This window comes from Rattus norvegicus, chromosome 8 (assembly GCF_036323735.1).
Source record: "Rattus norvegicus strain BN/NHsdMcwi chromosome 8, GRCr8, whole genome shotgun sequence".
Classification (NCBI taxonomy): domain Eukaryota; kingdom Metazoa; phylum Chordata; class Mammalia; order Rodentia; family Muridae; genus Rattus; species Rattus norvegicus.
Genome location: NC_086026.1, coordinates 12,211,111 through 12,233,368, shown reverse-complemented (window position 1 = coordinate 12,233,368; position 22,258 = coordinate 12,211,111). Strand labels below are relative to the sequence as shown.

The 22,258-nt window shown below is 41.6% G+C and overlaps 1 long non-coding RNA gene across 2 annotated transcripts in view; it reads left to right on the top strand.

The window, feature by feature from the left end:
* The first annotated feature begins 9,970 nt into the window (after nt 1–9,970).
* Nucleotides 9,971–22,258, top strand: part of LOC102553498 (uncharacterized) — an 83,409-nt gene continuing 71,121 nt past the window's right edge. The window contains exons 1-3 of one of the 2 annotated variants that reach the window (XR_356050.5): nt 9,971–10,196; nt 15,961–16,100; nt 19,461–19,650. This is a non-coding gene — a long non-coding RNA (uncharacterized LOC102553498). Of the gene's footprint in view, nt 10,197–15,960; nt 16,101–19,460; nt 19,651–22,258 lie in introns of those variants that run through there. The other variant, XR_010054068.1, reaches the window with a different exon arrangement.

Here is a 22,258-nt window from a genome sequence, read left to right as displayed (position 1 = left end):
ACAAACTGGTAATGAGCATCATTCCTTCATTGCTTCTGCATCAGTCCTCATCTCTAGATTCTTGCCTTGAGTTCCTGACCTGATTTTTCTTTGTGATGGAAGGTGACTATAACATAGAATAAGCTCTTGCCTTCCAAGTTACTTTTGGTTGAGGTATTTTGGCATAGTCATAGAAACCCTACCTAAGACAGTCTATCATATACAAGGCCTTGGGTTTGATTTCCAATATGGGAAAAATACCCCTTTTCCTCTTGGAGGAAATGTGTAGACATGAGCTCTATGGACTCTCCACACAAATACTTGCAGGCATGCTCATGGTCTGGCTTTTGTCTGTCTCATGCATAAGACTATTAAGTGATACAGTTTCCTAAGCTTGCCTGCAAAACGACCAAGCAAGACCTAAGCAGACTGCTCATGTGGCTATGACTACATTTTTCATGGTAAAGTATAGAACTATTTTTAAAATTTTGCTAATCTTTGATTGAAGTTTTTAATACTCTAGAAAATACCACAGTGAAGACTACCACTGTATCAGGCACTCAAATTGAGTTTTTTAGAAACTGGTATTTGAGGTCCAGTCTTTGGCTGCAGCTTTATCTGCACCTTGTTTGATGACTCCAAGCTTAAGTCTCTCTGACCCCCATGAACTCAAGATCCTTATCTTACACGAAGCTTCATACTGAAGGTTCTGACTTTGCACTCATCTAGTCTGTCACTCAGGACAGCTCACATTATCTTCCAATTGTGTTTTCCCTTAGGGATGTTAATGAGGACATGTAGCACAGAAGACTGGATAAGCTCTGAATGAGATGGTACATGCTTGGCCCATTGTTATACAACTCATACATGGAAGGTCATGGTTTATAAACATTCAATTTAATGTCCCTTGTACCTATGAGGAAAACAAAGTTGTTATGTAGATTTTCGAGACATTGCTGTCAAGGGCAGAATTCCACTGTTTTTAAACGGTTGACTTCAAAGACTCAGTAGATGGAAAATTCAATTACACCAAAGATATGCAGTTCTCCCATCCCTGGTTCAGCTCCCTCAGTTTCATAGAACTTTAAGCTAGAACATTTTATCGGGGTTTCTGGTCTCTACATTTTGACACGTTGTCTTAGAATGAAACTCTAGGGCATAAATATGTAAATGAGGAAAGGTGATCATGGGCCAACTTGTGGTGGAACAGGCCAGAGTGAATTACCATGATGTGACCCGATTATAATAAATAGCTAAGTCCCTACAACATCTTACACTAAAAGTCCCTCACTGGGTGTGTGGTGGGGGTCTGTCTAGCCTGTAATTGTGAAGCAAACTATCACCTGTATTTTCATTAGTTTTTTCTCTGTCTTTTTTAAAGTTTATGGAAAATAAATCTATGAAGTCTCATCTTTGATAGATCTTTTAGCTCCCACTATTTGGTGGACGTAGCAGGCAACTCACAAATCCTGTCTTTACGACAGGGGAAAGGACCCAGTAAGTTAATGCACTTGCCACTAAAGTATGAGGAATGGATTTCCCCAAGACAACATATCACATATCACATACAAAATGATGGGTGTGTTGGCCTGACTGGGTAAATCTAGTGAGTCAGAGCCAGAGAATTTCCTAGAGTGGCCTGGACAGTATGATAAGACCAAATGGCAAACTATAGGTACAATGACAAGCCTAACTTCAAAATATTAAAGGAAGACACATGAACCTCAGGCTTCCATGCCAGAGTGGTCACACAGATGCATACAAATGTGCAAAGATCATTCATACTACATACATGCATCCCTCTATTTACATGGTTCATTTGGTTAGAAAGGTATAGGAAAAAATTCTTAACCCCTTGACTGCTAGCCATCTCAGTAGACCCTACTGAGTCCTGGTAGCTTTCACTTTGTAGATTTAAGCAGTTCAAGTTACAAGAGCATCCACTAGTCCTTCTACACAAATAGTTTACACTTACAACCAGACCAAAAAATACCCCAATGTGGTTTCATACAGGCTTCAGACTTGTAAGCAGCATCAGTGGCCAAAAGTCACTCTTTGTCCTCTTCAGAGACAGCAATTTAATTAGGATGTTTATTACCCATGTTAACATTTTGATAGCAGAAATGCAAACATCTATGACATCAAATATTTAAGGAGCATAATTTCCTCCAGAAAACAGATTGCCAGGTTTCACTTACAGAAAATGCTCTGCCTTGAGGGCTAGCTCTTCAGCAGCTGCCCTTCCCTTTCTCCGCAATTTAGCAGAACATAAATGAGTCAAGGTCTTGGAAACCAAACTCAGTTACCTGGAAAGAGTAGCAAGTGCTCTTAAGTGCTCAGCTACCTTCTTAGTCACATCTAGGTCTTTATTCTTCCACTTCTCACCATAGTAACCTTTCAGATGGGAAAAACGCCATTACTTAGTTATTCATTAGTCAATTCAACAAATACATGTATCCTGCTAGGCCGATAGAGACCCAGGAGAGAACACTATTGTCTCAGTTATTAAAATACATAAATATGCTTTTGTTTGAGGGTAAGAAGGTGTTGCCCAGAACCTTCATAGTGCTTAGCTCTAGGTTCTCTTTAAAGAGGAGACACCTACCCTGAGAAATCCTTCATAGTGCTTAGCTCTAGGTTCTCTTTAAAGAGGAGACACCTACCCTGAGAAATATTGTCCCCAAGCTAAAGCTTACCCCTTTCATAACAGCACCACCAGGATTTGTTCAAGCTAATGGTCATATACATGTTGCACCTGGGATTAGAAACACTGGGTAATACCTGTGTGTGTGTGTGTGTGTGTGTGTGTGTGTGTGTGTGTGTGTGTGTATACATTTGTATATGAACATTTGTATACATGTGTGCGAGTACATGTATGTGTACATGTATGTACATGTGTGTATGTACATGTGTGTAAATATGTGTACATGTGTGTGAGTACATGTATGTGTATGTGTGGGGTGTGTGTGTGTGTGTGTGTGTGTGTGTGTAGGGTAATTGTGGTAAACTAGTCATTGGCCCTTCAAAGGGTCAAATCATAACTGTGTGACAGAGCCTATGAGGCGTGCCCTTTTCCTTCATGTTGTTGCTTGTCTCTCTTCCAGCTTCTAGCCTTTACATGCTGTTTTATGCCATATCCTCTGTGCACAAATGCATTGATAGTTCAGTGTCTAACACTCCAAAGCCCTCCCACATCAGTCTTCAGTGCTGCATGATTCTTACAATTTCTTTCTTACATTTCTCACAGGTATTGCATATTTATTTTATTATTTGGATTTTATGCATTTCACCCAACATCACCGAAGTACCATGAAGAGAAACACCTTGCATATTTTATTCACTGCTTCATCTTCAGTGCCAACCAAAGCCTCTGACATCATACAGAGTCAATCCTTTTGTATTGAAAAGGGTGGCTTTAGGCCCAGGCATACCAGTGGCCTTTGTACTCTGGAGTTTCTGAGTGCCAGGTAGACACTCGCATCTTCTTTTGCAGAGCATCTGTGAAGGTGACTAAGTTTGTTCAAATTCACTGACTGACAGCTCTGGTCTGGACTGTGCTGTCACAGTCTCAGGTTATACACTGTGCTCTGGTTACTTGAATTTAAACTAGTTCATTCCAATGTGGAACAGCATAAACTGTCAGCTTAATTATTTCTGTAACAGACAATGCAAATCAACCTCCAGCACTTATTATGCCTTCCATCCTTTCCTGGTGAAAGTCTCAACAACAAAGAGTACCCCAAATTAAAGCAAAGCTATGGGGGTGGCTTGTCTTGTCTCCCAGTTCCTTAAGTCTTCATCTCTGAGTACCAACTAGGGCAAGAATTAGGTGGGACACCAGCAGGTACTGCAGCGCTAGTCAGAAGGCCATGTGCAAGACCTGTGGGATCCTGCACCCTCTAGGCCATTGATTTCTGCAAGCACAGTAGGCCTGCTACATGGAAAGCAATTAATCCAGGCATTTTATGCACACTCCAGCCAGCAGGACTCCCTTTCTTATGTAGAAAACACTGGATGCCTCCTATCAGCTTTACAAAGATCAAGAGGAGGAGCTGAGGAAAACTGGGAGGCAAAGACAGATAATTTGTAAAGTACCTTGTATAGCTTCAAGGTCCCTTTTTCGCAGGGCTCTTTCTGGTTCTACTTCATCTCTCTTTTTCATTTCTATTCTCCATCCATTCACTCATGTACTCCTTAATGTAACATGCATTATAGGGATGCTTTCCATTTGCAGGCACCAACAAATATAAAGATAAGGAAGGATCAACAAAAAGATATAGTTTGTGCACTTAAGAGTTGAATGTATGATTTAATTTGCTTTCCTTTGATATAATAAACAGCCTGACAAAAAGCAAGCTAGAGAGAACAGTTTTACTTCATTTTTTAACTCTCAGGTCATAATCCAACACTGAGGGATGTCACGTCAGGAATTTAAGACAGAAACTAAAGCAAAGGCCACTGCAGAATGATGCTTGCTGCCTTGCTCCCCTGGCCTTGCGTAGTTTGCTTTCTTATTCACCTGGAGACCACCTGCCCAGGAGTGGCACAGTGGGCTGGGCTTTTCCATATCAACTGTTAATCAAATGCCCTGCCCATTTGTTCTCAGGCAAATCTAGTGAGGGCAATTCCTTCAGAGGCTTGCTCTTCTCAGATGATTCAAGATGTGTCAAGGTGACCTCGAACAAACAAACAAACAAGCAAACAAACAGGAAAACAGACAGACAGACAAATAACCTGTAAGTGCAATCATATCATACTTTCTGGCAGGACTGTGTATTTCTGTTTGAGTCATATAATCTGTGCATCAGCTCTGTGTAGAGTAGAGTTTAGACACTGAATGTATCCATCCAGAAGTAGGATAAACAAAACCATCTCATCTTCCTTAAGAAGTTCATAGTCTAGGGAAGAATAGAACTCTGAAGAAGTCATGTAAGAGAATAGAGTGCTCAGTTAACTGCAGGATCAGAACAATCCTACTAAAATCTATAGACTTTTAGAAGAATTTATATCCAGGGTTATATTTAGAGTTTATGTACAAGTAGGGAGTGTTAGGTGATGCTTGGTGAAGAAGGGGCCAGTTCATTAGAAGTTGAAGGATGGCTGGAATTATTCTCACACTGAACTTAAATATAGGAAAGAGGGTAGCAGAAATGAATATCAGTTCTTAAATGCCTGAGTGAGGGACTAACGCTATGGGCTTTCTTCACTTCAGTTGTTTTCTTTTACTAAAGATTCCCGTGGAGAGAAGGAAATCTAATTCTTAACCATGTGAGGGATTACTGCTCACCTGATTCACAAACAAAAGTCCCCACTGGTCTCTAGAATGACTGACCAGTGACAGATCACTCACAGTGTAAGGTTACAAGGAGGTACTGATTGAAAGGGAGGATCCAAGTCCTGTGTCTAAGGGATATGTATGGTTACGGTGAACAGGAATCTTGTGGGCTGAGTATGGTGGTACACTCCTTTAATCCTAGCACTCTGGAAACACAGGCTGGCAAAACATCATGACCAAGAAGCAAGTGCCAAGGTGAGTCTGGTCCACACAGAGAGTTTGGAAACAGCCAAGGCTATACAGAGAAACACTGTCTTGAAAAAACAAAGCAAAACAGCAACAACAAAAAATGGGCCTGGGGGCTGGAGAGAAGGCTCATCAGGCAAGAGCTCTAACCGCTCCTAAAGAGGATCAGGATTTAGTTACCAGGATGCAGCACCGGGCAGCTCTAAATTTTCTATAACTCCAGATGCAGCACCCACACCTCACCTTCATTAATAAATATGAAATAAAAATAGATACTAAAGTTTCTTTGTACCCCTTTTTATGGATCTCCCTCCCTTTTATTAAAAACAAAACAAACAACAAAAAAACCCATGGTTCTATAATTAGGTGATAAAAGAACAGATCTGTAGAGGCTCAATCTTTTCATAGCCACTGAGGTGATAAAGAAAATGCCAGTGGTGGAAGTTTACACAGGAAACCTGATGGCAGAACGTGGCCAGCCACCTTGGAAAATAGCCTGAGTAGTTTGTTTTGCTCGTGGCTGATGGTGAAATTAATTAGCAGGGAGGGAAAGATGCAGTTCCAGGGAGTCACTCTGACCTAGATACAGATGTAAGTGTCCCTGTAAAAGGCTTCCAATACAAGCACAGCTCTTCATGATCATTGATAGCCACTGGTAAAGTCTTAGTGGCTGGGTCAGTAGAAAGGGTGGTTAGTTGACTTGTTTGACAAGTGGAGAGGCATTGCTTTGCAGTGGAGTCATGGGAGGACTTGGGAGCCTCAGAGTCATAACAGTAAACAGAGAGAAGCTACTACTAACATCTAATGGGGTGCAATGCAGTCCACATGGTCTTTTAACTCATGGACACCTTTTCTTCCTACCTAAACTAATCCCCAGATTCCCTCATTAGAAATTCACTCTTTACCCAAGGTCAGGAAAAGCTGACTTCAGTTAACTCATAACTTTTAACATCTTTATTTTCCAAAATATTGAAAGAAGAAATGGGGCAGACCTTATTTGTTTAGGCAAGCTGTTTCTTAAAACTGATATTTGGAGTTCAATCTGAAAAAAATCATATTACTCAAATAATTAAAGTCAGTGCAAATGCTTATCACGCTTCCCTGAGTCCAATCAGATGGCAAATATTATCATTATTGCTTGGAATTGGATGCATTTAGAGCTCATAATTGACTTTTAATTAAGTGCCGAACTGTTTGCCTCTGCGACACATCCCCTACAGGTTTCTGCACCACCTCTCATTTACTTGAGGTACCTTCCCAGAGCAACGAGTGCTTCTGAATGCCCTGACTACAGACCCACAAGAGGAGGCTCTATGCTACAAAATACCACCTTTAAGAGAACTGCTAAGAACTTTCTTATGCTTCATGTATACAGATACTCAGTAATTATTTTGAAATCGAAAGGAAAGGTATAGTTCAAAAGTCAGTTCTCAAAAAAAAAATTGAAAGAACAGGAGCTGAACCTGCTACATCCCCCAGACATTTGTAGCAAATGTGCAACTTGCTTTTCATATATGTCCCTTAATAAATGGAGCATGGGCTGCCTCTGACCCTGTAGCTTGCCATTGGATCCCCTTCCCCTAGCAGCACTGCCTGGTTGACCTTAGTGGGAGAGGATGCACTTATTCCTACCTGGACTAGATGTCCTAGGGTGGCATGTACCCAAAGGGCTTCTCCTTTTCTGAGGTAGAGGAAGTCATAGAGGGAGGAATTTTTAAGGGCATGATTGGGAGGGTGGGGGTATGGTTGGGATGTAATGTGGATAAAACAAATAAATTATGAAAAAAATCATAGGCTTACAAAATGGTTCTTAGGCCTCCTTGGCATTGTTCAGAACAGGAAGAAATACTGACATGTTGTACTATATAACACAAATCATGGGAAAACTGTCTCTGTAGGATATTTATGGCTAAAAGAAAATTAAATTGCCAATAGGAAAGCAAACCAAACTTTGAGAGCCCAGACAATGGAGGGAGACCACATAGCATCTCCAGTGTCTTCAGGGATAGCACATACTCCCACCTTCAAGATACCGTACTATAAAGACTGTCTAGAAATCTCTTCATGCCTCTGGGTGTCTTCACATTTAATTGTTCAGATGTTGAACAGACATTGTCAAATCAGAGAAGCTGTCTTAGTTAGGTTTTGTATTCTCCTGCACAAAACATCATGACCAAGAAGCAAGTTGGAGAAGAAAGGGTTTATTCAGCTTACACTTCCACATTGCTGTTCATCCCCAAAGGAAGTCATGATAGGAACTCGCACAGGGCAGAAACCTTGAGGCAACAGTTGATGCAGAGACCATGGAATAATGCTGCTTATTGGCTTGCTCCTCATGGCTTGAGCAGTTTGCTCTCTTATAGAACCCAGGACAACCAACCCAAAGATGGCACCACCCACAATGGGCTAGGCCCTCCCTCTCTATCACTAATTGAGAAAATGGCTTATAGCTGGATCTCATGGAGTCATTTCCTCACCTGAGGCTCCTTTCTCTGTCATAACTCCAGCTTCTGTCAAGTTGACACACAAAATCGGCCTGTATAGAAACCTTGCATGAATGCCTATGTTTGTAACTTTTCTCGATGCTATGATGAAGAATCTAGACAAAGGCAATGCATGGGAGAAGGATTTACTTAGTTCTCCATTGTAGAGAGGGTCTACCATGGCAGGAATGTCCTAGTGTGAGATGTTCATGTGGTATTCGGTCAGGAAGCAGAGGATGAGGAATACTCAGAGCTGGTTAGCTCTCTCCTTTTTATACAGTCCAGTACCCAATCCCAGGGAATGCTAGATCACTAGCACCCATAATTAGGGCGAGTTCCCCCACCTCAGTTATCCTACTCAAGATAATCCTTCAAGGAGTGCCCATTGGCTAATCGAAAGAGCCCCTCATGGATATGCCTGGCAATTTGTCTGCTAGGTAATTTCAGATCCTCTGAAGCTTGCCCACCCTACCCTATATGAATAAGTGGTTTTATTTTCTTCCATTAATTGAGACAATTTATAATCAGGGAGTATATATGTTTGTTGAGTGAATAAATTGTCCTTCTTAAAAACATAATTCAAATGAGCATTCATCAGTCATAATAGCACTAGCGCTAGCCGCGTGTTTCGCCGCGTGTTTCACGTTAAGCTCTCTTTAACTGATACTGACACACATTTTTCATCTCCATTCTGGCTCTTTGTATTTGTACAATTTTCCTGTCCAATGCATCATCACCCACCTCACCAAGCAGTTGTGTGTGACAGGCTTTTTTTACTGCCAACTAGTGTGCCATATACTGGCATATTTATACACATGTATATTGCAGTTTTTAAAAAAAAGATATAGAACAATCAGTCTATTACAAGACTCCACCCCTCATCAGCCCACCAGACTTCAGTCTTGAGACACTGACTATTGAGGAGATTTGCATCCACATCTCCTCTCATTCTCACAGTGTAGCTAATGAGTATGTTTGTATACCTTGACATACCACACCGACCACTGCCTTCTTTCACAGGGCAGTCCCACGAACGAGCACGTCATCTGAGCACATCTTAGGTGTGTGGGGTATATGTGTAGTCTTTGAATGCAGGGTTTAATTTCTTCTCAGGTGTTAGTCACCATTTTTTTCTCATCTTTTTCATCTTTTCTCAGGGCAATGGAATTGCAAGCATACACCACTATTCCTGCCTGCCACTTTAATATCTGATAAAACTCAAATTGTTGTACTTGTGAAACAAGAATTTTACAGATTGAACTGTTCCCCTGGCTTCCTTTCCCTGAGATTTTTGATGTTTTAATAGTCTGCCTACAACGAACTGAGTGTCAGAGGGTTGGGATGTACTCATCCACAGTACCAGAGCTGGTAGATCAGTTCTGAGCTAAATATTTTTTCATGTAATTTTTAAATGTCTATTCAGAAACTTGGTTGTAAGGAATCTCATTACAACCGATATAATTAAAAAGAGGATCCAACTTAGATACACAGTGCACATATAAAAGTCAGGTATTAAAAGCAGTATCTTTGGCACCAGTGGTGGAAGGCAGATAAAGGCAGATTCAGTGAGAGAGACTGTCTCAAAAGTAAAGAAAAAAAAGGAGGGGGAAATCTGAACAAGAGAGGAATACACATGTTGGCCTCTAGCCACCACGAACTCACATGCATTTATGTCCACCCCCAACCCACCCCCATTCATTGTGTTTACATTGTTAGTAGTACTTTTCACTAAGAGATATTTTCCTTTGTGTAAATGAATTCTCTTTGGTCTTTCTGGTCAGCTTTATTTTTCTACATGTCATCCAACCCAAATTTCTTTGCCAAGTGTCTAAATCTTCTCTCAGGATGTTCATAAATGTCCAGTTTTCTATAAAATTTTCCATCCCCAAAGCCACCTGCCGACCCATTTCAACCTGACCTAGTTTCTCTCTGGGCTTCGGTCCAACTTTTGTGCAGGGATGTCCTTGTAATAATCATGTTTCTCTCTTCTGCCTGTGGAGTTCCTGTTCCCAGTATCATCTGCCCCATTCCATGGTCTTCCTTATCTTCTAGGGAAGAGCACATTCTTTTTCAGATTTGTGAGAAAGGACTCAGGGGCATTCTTTTGAGGCAGTCTACTACTCAGTAAGCTTGAATCCTAATGTCTGACTTAATGTGTGAATGGCTACAGAATTTTTAACTGGAAGATGGCTACCAGTGCTTTTAGGTATTTGGTGAGTATTTGGAATGCTGTTTAGAAATATGAGCTTATTCTGACTTTGGGACTTTTGCATAGAGCTCAGTTTTGCTCTGAAAACTTAGGAGTCTTTTCGTGAAGATGAGACTCAGTGTGAAGGTAAATTTAAACATAAATCTGAGCAAACTTTGGATTTCTTCAATTTAGAAACCCTTATCCTTCACTGTGAGAAAAATCTCCTCTTAACTTCCAATTTCACTTACAATGAGTTTATTTTGTGATTTATTCTGATCTGATACCATTTTTCCATTTGTAGTTTACTGGAGTGAGCGTTTTAGAGACATTAGATTCTATTGGAAGTTGAATCCAGTCTGCTTTCTTTATCACAAAATTGTAATTCAGTAACATTTTTTTCTTCAATGATTTTTTTGAGGATAAATAATTCAAGTATAATTTGGTAAACATCATATATACTTAGATTATAGTTTTACGTTAGAATTTCCTCCAAGGAATAAAATCTGAGGTGAGAATTTGAATGACTTATTAAAGATGGGATTTTTTAAAAGGAACTAATGAGGCAGTAACTAGAATGGAGGGCAAGGAAGGTCTAGAGCTTGACTTAGAGAATGATGGCAAGCTCGTAAAAGAGACATGAGCACAACGAAGGCAAACAGAGGGGTCATGGTGTTTATCATTAATTGCAGATTCTATTTCTTTAAAAGAATAAACTTTAATGAGAATTTGGAACATAGGGAAGATTTTGTTTTCCTCACTTAACTACGCTAAGTCACTTTTAACTGACTACTGTGAAATCTGAAATTTTACTTCTTGCTGATAGGGAGGAAGACAAGTCTTGAATTCTACCACAGATCAGAGGCAAGCAATGAGATAGACCCTGAGAGACAAAGTTTGCTAGGACCCTAGACACAGCCCACTCTAGGAAAAGTCCTGAGAGAAGTCTTGGGGGAGCCAGAAAAGAATGAGAGAGTGGGGGCATGGCAGTGCTACCAGCCACACTTGTATACCGCTTTGATTTGCTTGGGAGAGGAGGAGGGGTGGACAGAGGTTTTAACCCCTTTTCTTCAAATAAGAGTGAACCCCTCTGAGAGGCGGTTAAGCTACAGATGATAAGATGGTGGCAGGGACATGTGGGCCTTTGATTATGTCCCTGAGCACAATTTTTAGTCAGTAAAATGACTGTGAGTCTGCTTGATTAACCTGTGGATAAAGTTACCTTATTTTTTTTCCATTACTCCCATGAAAAACAGTGTGGTTCCACTGATCGCTAACATTATGTCTGAGCGAACAGGCATGTTCTGTTACATATATATAGTTATCTCATGAGGAAAGGTAAAGGAAGAAGGGACAAAGGAAGGGGATGGGGAGGAAAGAAAGTAAACCAGCGAAAGCTTACTTTACAGAGCATCTGCTATGACACAAGACTTTATTGATCTTGATTTTTAACAAATAAATTCTGGTACCAGTGCAAAGTAGCCATTTCTCTGAGTGAGATCATTTTTCTTCTGCCAAATCAAGGCCTTGTAGAAAGTTGTGTTGTAAGTATGAGAGGAGCTTCAGGCTTCTGGGTTCCTTCCATTTCCAAGATAAGGTCCTGCTCAAGAGGACTTTCTTCTACATCCTCCTTCTGGGACCTGATGGTCACAGAAACTGTGTGTGTGTGTGTGTGTGTGTGTGTGTGTGTGTGTGTGTGTGTGTACAGGCATCCATGTAGTGTGTTTGTTTACATATGTGCATGTATGTGTGGTATGTGTGCAGGTGTACATATATAGTATATTTACATGTGTTTATGTGTATTTGTATACATATGATATTGTAGATTTGGTTTATTGCTTATATTATGTTAATTTGTTTCCCAGAATTACATGGAATTTGTAGGTTGATGTCATTATGCAGGTGAAGGCAGGTACAGGATAGAATGAGGTCTGTCATTGGACGAGAAGGAAAGATGGGCAGGAGAAAAGTTTTAGAGGAGGAGGAGACTGGAGCAAGAGGAGAGCAGCTGAGGGAACATGACAGCAGATGTTAAGATTTCTGCACATCTACAGGTTGTTATGACTATTCTTAAGGGATGAATGTGTACAGGATTTGTGTGTCTAGATGAACAAACTATAACTTATCTCGGTGGGCAAGTATATCTCATCAATTAGATCAGAGCTTATTTTGCTGTGTCTTCTTTCTGGTGGTGATTTAATTGAATTCAAAAGAGTGTGTGGTGGCAGGACACTGGGCCCGCCACAGAATTAGGATGTGTATGTCTGGCATGGTAGCAACCTGCCTTGGGAACTGGATGGGTAGACAGATTGTTGTCAGGCTCAGAGAGTAGCCATTGGCAGTGTGATATGGGATGGAGCCTAGCAGGTGAGATGCTATGTTGACTGTGATGAAACTATCCTACAGATGCCATGTGTCCCTACAGTGCTAGCACTAGTTCGGGATAAAAAGAAACCTTATTTAGTTTTAGTGCTACAGGGATTCACAGGTTTGCATGTAAGATGCTAAGGGTTCCTGCCCTCAGTTGGCTTTGATTGGTAAATAAAGTTGCTGGGTAGGGAGACAGAGGTGGGACTTTTAACATTCCTCAGCAAGAAATGAAGTAGAGAGAGAAAGAAGGTTTGCCTTGCCAGGAAAGAGATAAGATCCAGGCTTGAAAGCAACAGAAGAAAAAGTATACCAATCATGTAAGAGTTGGGGAAGGTGGCTCTGGGGGCCTCCCATTGGGTCTAGGGTAGCAAAGATTAAATATGGATTTTAGTAAGTAGTAACTCAGGAGTATTGGAGGGGAGTTGCTAGTAATGTGGAAGTTTGGGAATGGCCCAGCCATTGAACTGATTAAGGCATATTAAATATAGTGTGTGTGTGTGTGTGTGTGTGTGTGTGTGTGTGTGTGTGTGTGTGTGTTTCATTTGAAAATCCAGAGCATTGGGGGTACTGAGGATCTCATGCTGCTCTACCTTTGGGGGAGATTAGAGTGGTTTAATCAACTACAAGTACGATGTGGTTTCTAAAACACCAAAACAACCAAAAGGACATCATTAGGGCAATATCAAGAGGAATCCCTACAGGTACTGCTGGAGAACCAGAAGTGATTGCCTAAATAGTGAAGTTTCTTTTTCTCAAATCATTACATATGAATACTTACATTTAAATTAGTTTTATCATTAAACCAATCCATGTTTTTATCATTTACTGTAGCCATGGAGTAGAAATTATGCTTCCTCTTCATCATTATTTTTCTCCTTCAAAATATTGATATTTATCTCAACATTTAAGTTACTAAATTGGTAAGAACATATCAATGGCTGGAATGGTTTTCTCTCTTCTATACCCATATGCTCACCCACTGAAGCTTCCATTGGTTAGTGAACTTGTGAAGAAGTCAAGGAAAGTGTTCTGACAAAAGTGGGAACCACATGGAATTTTCATTCAGTTCAGGATTTTCTGTTTTGTGAGCAGGGGGAATGTGGAAGTGGGTTGAACTGAACCACCTTGATTTTTCACAGCTCTATTGATTTGCCTTTGAGCAGCAATTATGCAGCAGTCACCTCACTCCATCCCTTTCAAATGATCCAGTCTTCTTGACAGATTCCCCTTGCAAACAAACTAGCCCAGGACCTTCCAAGATATAGAGAATCCATGTGATGGATGTAGTGCCTGGGATAGGCAGGCTGGCACATAGTTTACCATCAATTAGCAGGTCCTCAAATGGATGTCTTTATTCTTTTCAAGTTCTGTATACTATTGATGGGCAGAGTTGCCTGTTTTTATCATGTCTATCCAAAATCCAGTCTCAGATGACCACAGATATCTTTACTTATTGTATAGAAGATATTAGTGACTTCAAGCATAGAAAACTTTGTTTTTATCCTACTGTGTCTGTTTAGAAATGAATAGTTCAAGGTGGTTGAAGGTTCTCTGTTCTGAGATTGAAAGACCTCCGGAGAGGACCTTTCCCTCAGGAGGAGACCCCAAGCGCCCAATGACCGAGCCGAGTCCACTCGGATGCAATCAGCAAGAGGGTTTATTGGAAAACACAGGTACCTGCGGGCACACAGTCTCTTCAGAGGACTTGCGCGCCCAGCAGCTCCAGCATGGGGCTTTTATAGGGTTTGGGGAAGCAGAAGCGGGCGTACAGAAGCAGATGCGTAGTTACGGGGATTGGTGGATTTAAACGAGGCATATAGACATGTTCACATGTGATTGGTTATTTCACATGATGAGGTAATAAATAAGGTATAGCTACACACATTGGCAAGGTTTGAATCATATTCGAATGAGGTTGTAACATGGTAAAAGAGTACGTGCGGGCTGGGACGTCCTGAATGTCGGGGGTTGGGGGTTTATCCCTTCCTGCCAGATCCGGTACTCCTAGTCTGTTCTGTATTCCGTTCCTTTTATGGTTTGTTAGTTTTAACGGTGACTCGGCCCTAGGTATCTGGGCGTGCCTGGGCTCGTTCAAGCCTGTTGCAGCTCTGATTTAAGACTCATGGGGTGGGTCTTTCAAGATCATCCTGGGACTAAGCATTCTCTCACTGAATTAAGTCAACCTCAAAGCTTTTTGTATTGTTCTTCCATCCTGAAGGTTCAGGTGTAGTTGGTGGGGCTGAGATCTTGAGGAAATGGTGTGGAGAACTGTGGTGCATCCTTTCATTCATAAGCCTTAGGTGAGCCTTTAGTTAAGATTGACAACCAACTGCAAAGGAGGCTAAAATAGTATTGACCAGACCAGTTAGGCAACTGGTATCATTGGGTTTTGTACACAGCTAGAAGTTTGGGCCCTACATATTTATAATACATTTGTCTTTCTACCAAATGGACCTTTCTTGGGTGCTAGGCAACATTTCTATAAATGACAGGGTTCATCATAAGTCAGCCACCTGCTTAATGAAGGCACTCTCTACAGACTCAATCTTTTACTTCAGATAGTGGAATCTGTTTCAAGTACAGCCTTGGCATGCACACAAGTGCCCAGATGTATGTGGAAGAGCCCCTGGGGCAATCTCATGTAAAATATTTCATTTCAGAGCAAGAGACTTTTTTCCCAGACAGGAATGTGTACAGAGGACAGGAGCAGGTCCACAATGAGATAGAAATTCAGCATGGGGGCATGAGAAGGACCAATAGAGACTGAAAGTGAAAACCGAATTCACAAAGAATGCTCCTTTAGAAAACTAAAGGCAAAAATAGTGGTCAGGTGTGCTTGACTCACTTAGGTACACTACGGACTTAATGACAAGAGGGAGATCACTAAGGAAGTAAAGAGTAGTTGCTAAAGGCTCTCTTGTAAAAAGAAATTACCAAATGGAAGGTAGACCACTTGAGGAACTGAAGTCAACACCTTTTTGCAAGACTTAACTCCTGCAGTATCAATCAAATCTAGTGCAATAGGGAAGACAATGGACTCCAATGAGAGAGCAGGATGTGCCAATGGGCAGTCACTGGAAGACATTTGACAGAAGGTTGCTCAGTGTGGCCTGGCCTTCTGTGTTTGGTAGTTTTCTCTTGGAGCTGGGTTCCTACATACCTGTAGATAAGATAAGGAACCCTATCTTGATAATTATTGTTCCAACTTTCAAGTCTTTGGAAAAGACATTTCTGAGTTATAACAAAGGCAAGATACTGAGAGGCAATGAACAGTTCAAAAGGCAGAAAATCAACACACAATTAAATGTTTTCTAATGTAAATGGCTTAAGGGAGGGTTGTAAGAGTCCACAGACAGGAGGAAAGCTGCCTATACTTTAATTGAGCAGACAGTCTATGAAGAGTGCTTTGTGTCTCACAGGCTGGTCTGCTGCTTCCTCCCAGCAATGCCTATTCTCATGGCCAAGGAACCACAGCTGCTAGCCTATGGAGATGTCTCTGGTACACTTTACAGAGCATTGTCCAGTCTCCAGCAATCACAGAGACCTTCACTTAAAACAGGTAAGATTTCTATTGATGTGACCCAAACCAACTTGGGACAGGTTGATTTCAGGTTACAACTCTCAGGTCACAGAACATCTGTGAAGGAAGTCAGATCAGAAACTCAAGGCAGGACAGAAGAAGAAGCCAGAGAGGAGAGCGACTTACTGGCATGCTCCCCACAGTTTGCTCAACCTGCTTTCTTATAGTACCCAGGACTACCAGCCCAAGGTGGTACCATCCAGAGTGGGCTGGGCCTTCTCACATCAGTTATTATTGAAGTAAATGTCCTGCAGAATCTCACAGGCCAATCTAGTGGGCCATTTTCAATTGGGAATATTTCCTTTTCCCAACTGACTTTAACTTGTGTCAAGTAGGCAGGACACATACCTTCTAATGTTTTAACTAAGGTAATCTTTACCTTAAAAAACAGTTGTTGACAGGGAAACTACGAATGCATCTAGTTAGCAAACTAAGCCCAAGTCTTCAGCTTCAAATACTTAAGGGACAAGAAACATTGCTGCTTCTTCAGCAGTGCCGCCTTTGGACGGATAGGGGTATTAGATGCTGGGAGATGAACACACACTGTTCATGATACACTCTAACACAAGTATCCATTCTTGTTTTTCCATGGGGAGTTCACAAAACTGGTTCAATTTTATTTTTAATTAAGAATATACAATTCATTAATATTTTCACTTTTATTCAGTTGGCCAACATACATGAAAACACTACTCCCCCCTTCAGGCCACCTTACTCTGGCACAGTTCCCATATCATCAAATCTACCTTGTTTCAAATTGAGAAAGAGGGGGTAGTCCTCTTGTTCGAAACAGACATCATGAAGTTTGCTTATTTACCCAGATTTTCTATTTACCAGCTAAGAAAAAAAGTTTTTTAATAATTGAAAATAAATTTTCCACCCACTGAAATTATTTTTGTCTTGTGAAACAGAAGTCTCTTACTTCCATGAGATAGTTGGATAGATCAGTGACATAAAATGAAAAAAAAAATCACAAGGATAGGCAAGAGTCCATAAAAAAGTCTTTTGATTCTAAATGAAGAAACTGAGCGAGGTGTTCTTCTGTGTGAATGAGCCTAGTAGGTAATTGCAAAGTCAGCTTTCTGGTTGTTCCCGTGTAAGTGAACACTTAAGGAGACGTTCCAGTGCAGCAGGCAAGTGCCAGGCATGCAGAACTTGAGCAGGGAGCAAAAGCTTTCCACTTCCTGGTGGGACGATGGACTCATCAGGGCTTAGATTCAGACTAGACTAGTCCAAAACAGCTACAGTCTAGTGTGCAGAAATGACAGCTGAACAAAGCTCACGGCTTAGGAAGTAGGGCTTTGTAATTGTAGAGTTAAAGATGGGATGTTTACTGGAGCAAAGATGTTTCTTATGGACCCCGTGCTAGGTTTCACAGTTGAAGGAGAGAGGGAAATCACTGACCTTAAGCCAGGTCTCTTAGGGACGCACAATCCTTTACCAGTCAGTTGGGTTGGCACCTGATGGACTCCTCTGTGTAGAGCTGAGCCTTGCCCAAGATACACAAACTGATGGTGAGTGAGGTAATTTCCAAGCCCCAGTAGAGGTCCACCTAGTGAGGTCATCCCTGAACCAAAGAGCAGAACGGCCTAAAAATGCATCCTTGAAGCGTTCATCTCAGCATATTCTTTCAGCATTTTGTGTATAGGTTAAAGACATCTTCGTTTTCCATTTTCTCTTAAGCACTTTCTGCAGTTTTGGTTTATAGCAGGACTTTAGACAAGTTAATGCAGACATAATCTAGGGTGATACCGAGAAAGACTGAGCCTCGGGTTAAATTCCTGAACTCATGTGGAGAATTAGTCAGAGATTAGTGAAAGAAAATCAGCAAAGAAGTCATGGGCCAGTCTGTAACCACTGGTGGAAAGGCAGTGGCTTAGAAATTCTACTGAGATCCCATGAGGTCCTCAAATATGGAAATCCAGTCTTCGTAAAGGCCTCAAAGAAAGCCAGTTTGCTGGGAATACATGGAAGGTTGTGGGGAGCAACATTGAAATAAAAATCTAAGGAGGGTACAGAAAAAAAGTGTGAGAAAGGAGCGGGGCAAGACACACGGAGAAAATGATCGACCAGGGACCGAGTCTGAGAGAGGATAAATCTGCCCCGTGGGTGGAGATTAGGGCAGAGTTAAGGGTGGAGAGTGCTTGCCTGCTCGACTCATGACGTTTTGGCATTCCTCTGAGCTCTGTTCACGACTCCTATTCAGTTGCTAAGCTTCAGTCCATTCCTCTTCCTCCTCACCACGCCCTTTCTCCTTATGGACCCCAGGAAATGAAATCATTTCCTAGCTGCGGTACCAAAATTTTTCAAAGGCAGAGAGACAAACAATTCTCCCTTGCTCAATCAAGTCTATGTTTGATCCCCGTGCAAGATTTGCAGCAGGAAATTATTTTAACTGCTTTGGCTCCTGGCAGATCACTTGCGCTGCACCTGCGCAGGAGCTCTGTGGATTCTCAAATGAAAGACATGCATGCCAGCTAATTTTGATATGCCTCAACTACCTCAGTGGCTGAGCACTTCTAAACCTCCCTGCAGCTAGCACATACCGCTCTGGTGTTCCTGAGTTAAAAATCTTTTAAAATCTGTATTTCATCTCTGCTACCCGAGACCCAGTGGGGGAGTGGCCCCTAGGGCCACTCCTGGATTCTTACATGTTGGCGGCCGTTAAGTTTCATCTTTCTGCTTCCTTGTCATGGTGATTCTTCTCCTTCTCCCCTCTCTCTAAGTCCATTGATGGCACAATCTAAAAGTCTCGCCCCATCTTCCTGCCCAGTCATTGACTCTAAGGCTTGTCTTTATTACCATTCGAAGTCATTCCATCCCTCAGGTCTGGAAGCATAGCCTTGGGAGCTGAATTAAGACAAAGCATTAGAACCAATTACCAACAGGGACTTGATAAGTTTATGGTGAGAAGAATAACAAACTGCCTTACTGTTTAACACACTGTACTTCCATATGAAAGAGGGAGCTGGATCATTTTCATCAAGAATGTCAAATTTGCCTGGGGTCATTTAGCTGGTCACCACCCCAGGCCTTTTGGGGCAAGGACAGGCTAGTCTACCCACCTACAGGAAGCCTCCTGTCATTACTTGAGGTGTCCTGCATGCAGTCTGAGTCCTTGGCAAATTTCTAGCCTGCCGTGAACACAGAGGAAGCTGAACCAGCAACTGATCAGTTAACTGAATATCATTTTTCCCTCTTAGCTGCTACAGGGCTGTTTATGCATTAGGTCCCTGGGGAATTTGCCTTTCTCTTCAGTAACAGCAGGACTGACATCTTTCTTCTGGGGGCTCTTGCTGCTTGCTTGTTCTGCTAGTGCCTGATTATTCTTTCCTTAAGGTGCCTGGCAAGTGACTGGAGTTCCCTCCCTTCCCAGGAGTTGCAGTGAGGCCTTCTACTTTATATCCATATCATGAGCTATGGAATTTTCCTGTCACAGTATGGAAGCTAAAGACACAGTTTGGGCTCAGGGTTTGTATCTGAGAACTGCCATTGAAAGTTATTAAATAAAGAACACTAAATTAGTAAACCTGACTGAGTCTCTTACTTGTCAAAGATAATATGGAAATTTAATTGGTCTGGTTTTGGCATTTTATGACGATTTTACCTACAAAATAACTGTCTGAGGTGGGCATGGTTGTTCTAATTGGTGGATCTGTCGTAGCAGAGGCAGGGGATCTACATGAAAATAGAAAGCAAGTGAGTGGATACGTGCATAGTATAGCACCTCATGTCTTCAGAAGAGGCAGAGGGCCAAGTTAGGCATTTGAGGTAAGGTCTCCAACCACTGGGCAATCCTGCTGGAACCCACACTGTGCCTAAGTTCTGATCTACTTCCTCATTACGTAAGCCAGGCCCCTACAGTTGTCTTGAAAAATCCGTTTCCTGCCTGGATTTTGCCAGAGCCATTTCAGGGATAGGGTGGAGCTGACCAACTCTGTGCTGTGTGACTGTTGACTCTGAACACTGCAGGGTGAGCTATGTCATTGCTGCACTCCTGAGTCCTGCAAGTGTAAGTTCAAGACTGACTATATAACCTGGAAGGCCCCATGCAAAATGGAACCGCAGATCTTCTTGATCTAAAAATATAAGCTTCAGGACAGAGGTAACAGAGTTAAGTCATGCCAAACACCCTCCCGCATGCTATATTGCCTGGTGAAGATGAACTTCGGTTTAGCCCATCCAGTTGAAATAGTTCACTTTCTTCCTTACAGCAATTTTCTGAGCAGCATGATTTAGGTTGAAAGACCTGGTATGAAACAAAATGCCAAAGATCCTTCTTAACTTGTCTGATTCTGCAATATATTGGTTGCTTTCTTGCCTATGTGACAGAAGCAACTTAATGACAGATTGCAAGGTAGTCTGTCACTGTGAGGGAGACAGGGTGGCTGAGAGGTTCTATCTGTGGTGGTCATGGTTGTGGGCAGATTGTTTTTAGACTGGAAAGCCAGGAAAAAAGAATTTCAGTGAAAGCAAAGAGAATCCATAATCCCCAAAGCCCCAATCTCATGACAGAGCCATGCCTCACAGCCTCCCCAAATGGTGCCAAAAATTGGGGATCAAAGAAGTAGGAGCTCTAAACACACGAGAATTAGACCATCAGTGGAGTGCAGGCCTCCTTCAGGGACAAATTGTTTGACTGGAATGTATTGAAGAGTGAACCAAACACAAAAGTGAAGATAAATCTGCAGTTAGAAGAGAGAAAGAGAAAGAGAGAGAGAGAGAGAGAGAGAGAGAGAGAGAGAGAGAGAGGTGGTTGAACCGGAGGAGCCCTGTATTTGGAGAAGCCAAATTATGGGCAGGTCTTGCATTACATTATGCACTCCATTGAGTTCTGAGCAAGCAATCCAGTATATATGGAGTATATATGGAGTCTGTGAGAATAAGGAAGGGCTTAAAGTTAGAGAAGCTGTACCCTGAGTTAGCTGCTTTTCATATCTGTGATAAAATGTCTGTCAAGAAATTATTTAAGGAATAAAAGCCTTATTTATACTCCCAGGTAAGGATGATACTGTGTATCAAAATAGGCTAAATTAGGCACAACCAGACTTAATATTTCAGCCATTGTGTGGGTACACACTTTTAATCCTAGTACTTGGGAAGTTAAGGTAGACCAATCACTGTGACTTCAGGGCCAGGGTTGTCTACATAACGATTTCTAGGCCAGGTGGAACTACATAGTGAGACCCGATCTCTAAAACTATATCTATTTGAAATGCTTTAATTGCACATTTATACTTAAAAATAATACATTTCATAAAAGTAATTTAAGTTTAAATAGAAAGTCTAACTTTAAAATACATAGCGGAAAAATTACCAATTCATTTAATAAAAACATTTTTTTTAGAATCAAACAAGCTGCACTATGGCAGCACAGTTATTGTGAGGGAATTGCCTAAAGGACCATTTTCTCTGAAATCTTTAAGTCCAGAGTGAGTTTTCTTAGCACAACTATGTAGTACATTTTGTGTGACTGTGGCAAAATACTGAAGTCTACAGGCATTGTAAGGAAATAACTTCATATCAGCTCCCAACTCTGGAGGGTCAAGAGAAAGCATTTTGATTTGCTCAGGAGCAAGTGACAGGAAGGGGCTGGCCTTGCCCTTTATACAACCCTGGCCAGAAGTGATCTACCTCTATGAGACCTGACCCACTTCCTGGGCCGAGCCTTAATTCTTATTTCCCAGTGACCTAATTATTTTCATCTGGACTCATCCCTGGACATTTCTACCTCCTAAACTCTGGCATCCAAGAGATAAAGCTTTCAAAATGAAAATCGTAGGGGGAAGCTATAACAAACCTTAGCAATCTCAAGACTGAGAAACATGAAAGGTTCAGAGAATTACTTCAGACAGTTGAGAGCCGAAAGATGGAATTCCAAAACCTATGATTTTTCTTTCTCTACTGAGGCAGCAAGACAAGAAATCCTTGGGGGAACTGGCAAACCAGTCTGTCAGCCCAAGAAGATGCTGGAATTTCATCACCGAAGGCTCACATGATTGGCAGGACTGCAGCAGATCCAATCTGTTCTGTTATTAGTAAATTTAGATAAAGCCAATGGCGAGCAAGCCTCCTGAGCTTGTCAAAATTTCTACAGTTTTTCAGTGAAGAACAATCTAGAATAGTGCAGAGTAGTG